Raw genomic sequence first — 8,803 nt, 5'->3', positions numbered from 1 at the left:
TAGCTTTTCACGAGGAAACTAAATCCTTCGAAGAATTGGCTTCCCTCACCCGTAGGATCGATAGACGCCTGCGGGAGAGGGATGCCGAGCGGCGGCTTAAGCCTATGGGCTCCGTATTGCGCCCCGGGATCCGTGTTTCTCCGCCCCCGCCCACGGCTGCGTGTGCGCGCTCTCCGTCGCCTCCCCCGCCCGAACCCATGCAGAATGTTAAGATTCAAAATTGAGGAAGGAGAGTACATGTTAGATTTGTATTGTTGATTGTCATTTATGCTTAGAAATATTTACTTATATATGCTTAGAGTTTTGTAATTAGTTGTAGATTGGTAGAGGTTTTGATCCTTGATAGTCTGCAAACTTTGTGTGTATTAGACAGCACTTTGGGAGCATGAGAGGTCATACCGTGTCTTATTATTTTATGGTAGGATTAACGTAGTTGCGTCTGTTCTAGTCTAAGTGCTCTTTGTTTAGATGAACTGCAGGACTTCCTCACCGTGTTATCTAGGATGAACCATAGGGTGAGGGGGAGGCTACCCTCTTCCTGACCAAGGATGTTTGACCCTTTGATCAGCAGTCTCCCCACACACACACACACACACACACACACACACACACACACACACACACACACACACACACACACACACACACAGGCAAGGTACTCTTTGTGTATGTAGACGTCATATGTTAATGAACTTATGCATATTCATGTAACCTCAATAAAAGGACAGTGATACGGGAGAACGGACGAGACCAACTGGAGTCAAGCGGTTGTCCGGTTCTCTCCCGTGCACGAGTAACATGAAGAACTTTGCCTACTTGTGTCTTGCTTAGCAGTGTAATTATATTGTCTTAACGTTCCAGCGAATAGGTTTATGCTACAAACCTATCATTAATTGGTCCTTCGATGCCGGAGCCCTGGAATCGCATTCACCGAGGGGAGGAGGGACACGCTGAAAGACTGACGTCAGCCAGGAAGTTCCTGTGGATTCGCTGTATGTCTTTTCTCCTCGACGAATGGCGATTGGCGGGATTCGAGGCTGATATTACACGCTAAGCAACACCGAGTAAGTTTAGAGTCCAACTCTATAACTGTACGTCTTCGCCGCTCAGTGGGGCGTTGTCCGTGGCCGCTTAGTGGGGCTAAAATTACGTCTTCGCCGCTCAGTGGGGCGTTGTCCGTGGCCGCTTAGTGGGGCTAAAATTCGCCGTCTAAGTGGGGCGATGTACAAAGCCGCTCAGTGGGGTTTTTTGTACAGAAGCATTAAGTCGCAGAGTTGCGCAGTTCGAACTTTTTTTGGTTCGCCGTCTTAGTGGGGCGAAATACAGACCGCTGTGTGGGGTACTGTTGTGAGTTCTCCACCGCTCAGTGGGGTGTTGAGAAGTTCCGCGGGGTCCAGATTGTGCTGGACAGTAGGCCTATTTTGTGTTGTTGTCATTGTCGTCGTCGTTGTTGTTGTTGTTGTGTGTGCGGAGCAGAACATGTGGTCTGTGACACCGACTGTTGTTGTTATCATGGGTTTCTAAGCAACCAAGAGTGAGTCGGAGGGAGACAGACGTTTGTGCTGGACTTTGCTCCTGGCAGCACAAAGTATTTATGTAAAAAAGAGAGAGAGCGACGGCTCCACAGCTGCGCGGGTTCACGCGAGCGCGGTCACGCGGACCTGAGCCGTGCGGTTAATCGCAGGCTTATAAATGGAAGAGATTCAAATGTTAGAAGTTTTCAGAAAACACACCAGCCTTGGAGAGCTGTGGAGAAGGCCAGCCCACATCAGCAGCACTTAAGATATGCTCTGGTGAATGGCTTTCCCCCCACCCCTTGCTGACACAATGTTTATTCTGTAGCTTGCCCTGATCGACAGCAGCCTGTGTGCCAGACCATAGATTTAATTGAGGTGGATAGTTGTTAAAAGTAATCTACATTAAGCTTGTGGTTGCTTAAATTCAGTACAATGACATGTGAGGTGAAGTGATATAGGTAAATATTTAAACTCATGAAGTGCATAGAGGCACTTGACCTGTGTGGAAGACGGTCGTCTTATTATGAGCCATTGTTGAGATATAGAGCACACCTGTGAAAACAACTAATATGCTCAACCCTGTATGAAACATCTAAAAATACATGATGGAGAAGCTGTGTTGAATATGTAAGTGTAAGACTTTGCCACTGTGGGCAGAGCATGCAACCACTGTGTGATGTCGCGTTGCAGTTTTGTTTTTGTTTTTTGAGCTGATGAGCAAGCCACACATTATCAGATCAAGAACTGTCTGAGACCTACTCAAAGAGAGGGAAACAGAGAGTGTGCAGCGTTTCCATGAGCAGTTTTTCTGCACCTTGACTCGTGTGTGTGTGTAGCATCAGCATCATGTTTTTGTTTATTTGTTTTGTTGGATTAAAAATAATTAAATAAACTGGTGATCATGCTTATGGATCACCATGGCACATATCTCCAGCCATATGGTTTATTTATGCAGATGAAAAAGTGAGTGTGAATGTGTCTGACATCACAGTGTTTTTGTGCACTGTGCAAAAGTGATTGCCTCTGATTGTGAGTGAGAGCGGTGATTTTGCAGGTCACCAGCTATTTAAAAAAAAAAAAAAAGAAGAGTGAAAAAGAGAGAGAATTTATATTGTAGATGAAAAATAATCATAGGAAAAAGGTTTTGTGTTGATCAGCCGAAAAACAACTACAATGTCATTTTCTGCTTTTAAGAAAGGATTGTTCACACAAACACAGAGAGAGAGAGAGAGAGAGAGATGTGTGTTGATTAAGCAGTGATGATAATAATGAACATGTCTTAGTTTGTCATTTTCAGGTGAAAAGCAGACCTGAATCAATTTTCCACATGCAGCAGTCGGAAGAAAGTTATAGTTTAACACCATTGGAAACATGCAGGCCAAGTTTCTGGCTGACTTATTTACAGTGCCATGTGTTTCTCAACCTCACAAGCGAGCTCACTCCTCCCTGAAGATAAGAAATGCAGCTCCATGATAAAGAGACAGCAGCAAGTCCTGAGCACAAAAAGTCCCAGCAAAGCAGCAGCAATGTGGATAAACAGCAGCAGAAGAAGAAAGCAAACCCATCTTCCTGTCTGATTGGTTGAATTTCACGGAGGGGCGAGCAAGATGGCAGCGTGAAGAGGAGTTTTTGTTTGAGTTCTCAGCACGAGACACTTATTTGACGTCTTTCTGGCCTTCGGGACTTTTTTGGAGATCAGCGCGCTAAACTTGCTGGATCTGAGGCCAGGGTCTGCGGCGGCAGCATGTTGAAATGCTCAAAAAGGACTGAGTGACTTGGGCAAGCCACATGCGGCTAGCGACATGAAAGAAATGGACCCTTCATGATGCGTTCAACGTGCCAGCGCTGTGGTGGGAAAGGCTCCATCATAAACACGCCCTGCGCCGAGGTTCAGGCCAAAAAGAAGAAGACGATGACTTCCAAGCCCAAGAAGGTCGGCCTCAGCGTGGGCGAGCTGATTGTGAAAGCCGTGGCCGCTTCCAAGGAGCGCAACGGCCTGTCTGTGGCCGCTCTCAAGAAGGCTCTGGCTGCCGGAGGCTACGATGTGGACAAGAACAAGGCCCGTGTCAAGACCGCCATCAAGAGCCTGGTGGCGAAGGGCACTCTGGTGCAGACCAAGGGCACCAGGACCTCCGGATCCTTCAAGATGAACAAGGCTACTGAGAGCAAAGCCAAGAAGCCCGCCGCGGCCAAAGCCAAGAAACCGGCAGCAGCTGCTAAGAAGTCGCCCAAGAAGGCAGCAGCAGCACTTCAGCTACTAGACAGGACAAAGCTGAAGGAGAACTGCCGGGACTGTTGAAGTGGGAGAGGACAAAAGAGTGAGAGGACAACAGAGTGAGAAGACTAGGTGAGAACACATAGGAATTATTTAATGTGGGAAATCAAAATTTGGGTTAGCAAACCTGGGGAAAAGAAAACTGACTGCTTAAGTTGGAAAATTGAGACGGAGTCTGAAACATTGCGAAAATAGAAACATATACAAAATCACACACACACACAAGCAGAACATGCATTAACCCTACTAACAATTCCAAACACAAAATGACTCATGAAGACTCATAGCACATTAGTTAAGAAATGATTAAATAATAGCAGAGAAATGTGTAGGAAAGGCAGCTTTAAGAACATGCTCTGCTGGAGATGCAGCTCCACAGACATGCATTAGACCTGCCTAATAACACAAACACCCATGCAATGAAAATTAGCTTGTTATCTTTCATCAGTGTTAAATTAGTGTCAATTTAGCAGACACTTGTTATTAAATACTGAATGTATCCAATGCAAAAAATTGACTCTCCAGGTTGCAGGACAACAGTTTAACTTTTGTGGGAAAAAAGATCCTGGTTTGACCAACCAGTGATCAGACAATAAATTTAGTTGTTAAAATGGTAAATTGGGAGAAGCTTCCTGCTTGATTGAGGCAGCACATGTAATTTACTGTATGAGGGAAATTGTCTTTTGTGATACTATTTTGAACATGCTTTTCTGTCGTCCTGTCAACTTAGTGGGTTAATAGCTGATATGCAAATTAGTTGATCGGTTTTAGATTAATGAAAGGTGACTGAATTCTAGCACGAGTGAATGAGATGTGTTGGAGTTGTTGTGTGTTGAGTGGAGACTCTAAAACACTGAGTTTCCTGTTTTGATGTGCGAGTGAATCCTGTATTTAGATACACAACTCTGAATACATCAGAACAAACGTCTTTTGTGAAGTGCATGACAGCATGTCACATGTTTTATGATGAAGGGAAAAAGGAAAAATTGAATAAAATAGATCTGTGGCTTAAATGAGTGAAGAGCACAGACCGGGTGATTAAACTCATAGCTAATATGACATTAGGGTTATGTTGTGTGTTGTGCAGTTGATGGTTGGTTTGGAGTGAATCTAGCTGATGATTCTTCTCCTGTTGTGAAGATGATGAGGAGTTTGTGTCATGACTTAACAAGGCCTTTTTATTTTGATACTTTCACAGTGCACTGAGAGTTTGGTTTGATAATCTCTGTTATTTTTTATTTTTCATTTTTGAACAAGCACTGATTTTTGCTTGTGAATTTCTTTTCTTTGAGCAGATCTGCAAGTCGGGAATTAAAAGCGTTACACGTCGTCAAGAAAATTGTTGCAAGTGAGTTTCTCCACATTTAAAATGGGTTCAGGAGAAAGCCACTTATTTGGGACAATTAGGAAATGAGAGTCCCCCCCAAAAAGGATTCAACGAGGAAATCCAGTCTAAATTATTTTTCTTTTTGAAATAACGTCGTTTTGCTGAGCGTGGAAACGAATGCGATGATAATTTCCACAATTAGCAAAAGAAGGAACCACTGAGTGAATGAGTAAGAATTTTAAAATAACTGACTGACTGACTGAACATGATTGTGTGAAGCTAACCCCCACCTGACAAAGGTGCAGATGAACCCATGTGTTTCCTTTTACAGGAGCAGAAAGATGACAGCAACACTCGAGGTTGCATGATGATTTAACCTTTTAAATGCCATTTTCTGTGTCTGTGCATTTATCAGGTGTGTTATTCATAGGCTTGAGTTGCTCACAGAGATAACTGTGACAAAGTATGCATACGCCTGCGCAAGCGCTAATATTTGCATTTTCTTTTCTTGCAGCATGCCAGTTCTTCATGTGAATTGATGATGCGATTTATACCAGGACAACTGGTTGATGTTTTTTCCTACTACAGGATTTCTGGGTTTATGTGTGAGGAAAACTGTGTTTACAGGTTATGAGTGGTGATGCTGTTGCATTGTGTTGATGGGAAAATGTGAAGGTTACTTTGATAATGTGAATAACATGTGTGAAATTTCCTGTGTTGAGAACTGGTGTTACTTCTTTCCACAGCTAGGGTTGACTTTATGGTGTTTTTATGGCACCTCTGGAACCTGTTGACCTGTGTCTGACCTCTGTCTGACTACAGTCAATGTGCATTGCTAATGTTAGTTTCTTTGAGAATGCTGTGGAAGATTCAGCTGAAACGGACAAGTGACATGAGTAAAACAAATAAGAGATACAGTGTTTCTGGGATAGTTTGATATGGGCTCATTAGCTGGCCACTTTTGAGCCCATAGTAATATATAAGTGGAGTGACTTTGCTTAAGAGCAGTCACCGATTACATTAATGTTGCCTGAGTACATGGGATGATCCATGTCTGAGGCGACTTATGAAAATGATTGTAGTTTACTGATTTGAGAAAACCTGCACATGACACTTGTCTTGCTGATGTTGAATGCTTCTTGTCCTTATGATACAATTGTTTACAGGTATGGAGTTTGATTTTACTTCCAGATTTTGTTTTCCAGGCCATGATGGTGTGTATGCAGGCTCCTGGGAGAGCCAGGTGTTAAGCAAACTTAATATGCAAAACACGCTAACATTTTCGTTGCAGGATTATAGGTCCAGGGTGGTGCTGCTCCAGGGGAGGAGATGCCCTGATGTTGCCTGGGATATGATCTAGCTAATCTTTTTCTTTAAGACAGGAATCCAGGTTTGGTGAGTTGACGCATGGGTGTGTCCATGCGTCAAGAGGAGGGGTCCAGGATTAACATGAAACAATGTTTTTTATTATTGTTGCAGTGATTTGTGTGATTAGCCGTTTATTTACAAATATTAAACCTATGCAAGTGGTGCACCCATGTTCAGATGAGGCTTTGATGGCCTATAAGTGAAGTTCACTGAACTAAAGAATGTGGTTTGATGATTGTTGACATACTCTCCAAATAGTTTGTCTTCCTAGCAAGGAAATACAGGTGCAGCAGTAATCTCCTGAGAAATCTTCAGAGGCCCAGTGAGAAGCGCATAGCTGACAGGACCAGGCAGTGGTTGAGGTCAAAGATCAAGCTGGTTGGGGCCCATCATGAGATCAGACCTTGGAGCCACAGCAAGGACCATGAAACTGCCTGCAAAATAGAGGAGAGGATCGTCCACAAGATGGGAGAGAGGCTTCAGGAGGATCAGAGATCATCTTCAGCACAGCAGACATGCTACTGAGCTTCCAGGAAATCAAGAGGAGACTTCCCACAGCAAGATTTTAAATACAATGAAAGATTCAATATTGACGCTGAGGAAGACGACTAAGGTGTACGACGTGCTCTGCCTTAAACCTTCAGCAGCGTTGGAACATAAACACTCAGGGGATGAGGAGCGTGCCAAGCTCCATCGACAGCGTAGAAGGAGTTCGAGGATGACATCATGATTCTGTGAAAAGCACAGGAACCAGAAGCTATGGTGGTGATGACAGCAGTTTCCTATGAACATCACCTAACGCTGTGCCACTGTACTGTGCATACGATGACACTCTGAAGGCTGCTGGGATCATAATAGCAGTAAGACAACCCTTCACCCTTTCCACAGAGGTGTTTTCTGCAGAGTATGGACAATGAAGGACAATGAAGGAGTCATAAATATCCCCCTCACAGGACGAAGGCCTGAAGTGAGGTAATGGGAGGCCATAAAACTAGAGTGCTGAGAGGTCTGCAGCTTTGGAAATAGCTGAGAACCATGTTGACAAACAACAAAACCAACTGGTATGTTTGAATGTTTATTCTACATACATTTGGACTCTGGTCCTATGGACAACGATGGAAACAACTGGAAGAGACATTCATGATGCCCTGCAGAACTCAAACCACTCTGCAGAGAGGCATGTGATGTGCACACCTGGAGGAAGCATTACCAAGCTGAGATGTTTTTGAAAATGTTACTTTTTTATTTTCACTATTAAATTAACAATTTCTTTGTTTGCTCGTAAGATGCAGTTTGCCATGAGATGAGCTCAATGAATGGGATAACTGCTAATACATTTGTTGTACTGTGTACCTTTTCAGTAATTTAGGGTGATTTGACATATGCTGAGTATAAAAACGTTTGCATTGAAACTGTCAGACATGAGGTATTCATACCTGGGAACTTTTCAGGCATAAAGGTCAAAAAGGGGGGAAATGTTAGATTTGTATTGTTGATTGTCATTTATGCTTAGAAATATTTACTTATATATGCTTAGAGTTTTGTAATTAGTTGTAGATTGGTAGAGGTTTTGATCCTTGATAGTCTGCAAACTTTGTGTGTATTAGACAGCACTTTGGGAGCATGAGAGGTCATACCGTGTCTTATTATTTTATGGTAGGATTAACGTAGTTGCGTCTGTTCTAGTCTAAGTGCTCTTTGTTTAGATGAACTGCAGGACTTCCTCACCGTGTTATCTAGGATGAACCATCTAGGGTGAGGGGGAGGCTACCCTCTTCCTGACCAAGGATGTTTGACCCTTTGATCAGCAGTCTCCCCACACACACACACACACACACACACACACACACACACACACACACACACACACACACACACACACACACAGGCAAGGTACTCTTTGTGTATGTAGACGTCATATGTTAATGAACTTATGCATATTCATGTAACCTCAATAAAAGGACAGTGATACGGGAGAACGGACGAGACCAACTGGAGTCAAGCGGTTGTCCGGTTCTCTCCCGTGCACGAGTAACATGAAGAACTTTGCCTACTTGTGTCTTGCTTAGCAGTGTAATTATATTGTCTTAACGTTCCAGCGAATAGGTTTATGCTACAAACCTATCAGTACACACCACCCATGGTCCAGTAGGTCTTGGTCAAACAATGATTTCAATGAACACACGTGTGGGAAGACACTCTGTACGCAGACAGCCAGTAGTCCTCGACTTAATCAGAGCATACACAGATTTTTATAGCATCAGGGTTTGAATTACTGACGCCCCTTCATACGTCACAGACAGGATATATACATAC

General features: G+C 43.5%; 1 pseudogene; it reads left to right on the top strand.

Moving 5' to 3' along the window:
* Positions 1-2,283: 2,283 nt before the first annotated feature.
* LOC112431482 (histone H1 pseudogene) lies at positions 2,284-8,299 on the top strand (annotated as a pseudogene).
* The last annotated feature ends 504 nt before the right edge of the window (positions 8,300-8,803 follow it).

Source organism: Maylandia zebra, unplaced genomic scaffold, assembly GCF_041146795.1.
Source record: "Maylandia zebra isolate NMK-2024a unplaced genomic scaffold, Mzebra_GT3a scaffold02, whole genome shotgun sequence".
Taxonomy (NCBI): Eukaryota; Metazoa; Chordata; class Actinopteri; order Cichliformes; family Cichlidae; genus Maylandia; species Maylandia zebra.
Note: the sequence above shows the minus strand (reverse complement) of the source record. Positions and strands in the feature narration are given on the sequence as shown.